Raw genomic sequence first — 1,168 nt, 5'->3', positions numbered from 1 at the left:
GGTCCTTTTGGCACATGGAAGGGTAAGTTATGAAAATTGTAATGATTGTAGGATGCTCATTTTTATGTTCCCTTTGTTGATAAAATCATTTGCCACTGCAGGTGGCCGTGAGAAGGCTCCTGCTGCCTTTTGTAGGAAGACAATCACATCTACTGTTAGATTTGAAATGTGGAGATGGTGAGCAAACACGATCCTTTACATTCATTGACGAATGTGTGGAGGGTGTCTTAAGGTACCAAAACTTGAATGGCTTTTGAAATTCAGTTTTGGATCTAATTCTCGCTACCTGTTTATTCAGATTCATCTTTGTTTCTTCTCAGAAATCTTTATTTTGATATGCCAGGTTGACTAAATCAGACTTCAGAGAGCCAGTGAATATTGGCAGTGATGAAATGGTCAGCATGAATGAGATGGCTGAAATGGTGTCAAGCTTTGAGAATAAAATGTTGCCAATACATCACATTCCTGGGCCAGAGGGTGTACGTGGTCGGAATTCTGACAATACATTGATCAAGGAAAAGCTAGGCTGGGCGCCAACCATGAAGTTGAAGGTAAGGTTCTAGCCATTAGATTTTCAGATTGTTAAACTCCTTGCAATGCATTTTCCTTGTGCATTGAAAGAAAGATGCAGAGTCACGTTTGTTTCCTTTTGTTTTTGGCAGGATGGCTTGAAAATTACATATTTCTGGATCAAGGAACAAATTGAGAAGGAAAGGCTCAGGGAATTGATCTCTCCATCTATGGGTCTTCCAAGGTGGTTGGCACTCAAGCCCCTGTTCAACTAGGTTCTCTTCGTGCTGCTGATGGAAAGGAATGAAGACCAAAACCTAGATCTCTGGTTAAGGGGATAAATAATCAGTCATTTTTTTATAAGGCTGGCAAGATGGTTAGCAGTTGGAGACTGCAATTTTCAATTTTCTCTATTGTTTATTTGGGAATGGTAATAGGGTTTTGAGAATTTTAATGTAATTATTAATAATTTTTTGATGGATGGTAGGGATTTAATTTAAACGGAAAGTTGAAATTTATCTAAAAGGTAGTTGTGCTATTTTTATTTTTCAATACAATAAAAAATGTCATATTTAATTTTTATTTATGGCACTAAACTCTTATTAGTCAGTATTGCTTTACTATGTTTTCTTGTTATATGTTCTTTTGATGTAATTAT

General features: G+C 36.6%; 1 pseudogene; it reads left to right on the top strand.

Moving 5' to 3' along the window:
- LOC149210794 (GDP-mannose 3,5-epimerase 2-like) overlaps positions 1-905 on the top strand; it is a 19,120-nt pseudogene extending 18,215 nt beyond the window's left edge.
- The last annotated feature ends 263 nt before the right edge of the window (positions 906-1,168 follow it).

This window comes from Pinus tabuliformis, chromosome 1_2 (genome assembly GCF_031772625.1).
Source record: "Pinus tabuliformis cultivar Carrire ecotype Pingquan chromosome 1_2, CPIR1, whole genome shotgun sequence".
Taxonomy (NCBI): domain Eukaryota; kingdom Viridiplantae; phylum Streptophyta; class Pinopsida; order Pinales; family Pinaceae; genus Pinus; species Pinus tabuliformis.
This window is presented reverse-complemented; position numbering and strand designations above follow the sequence as displayed.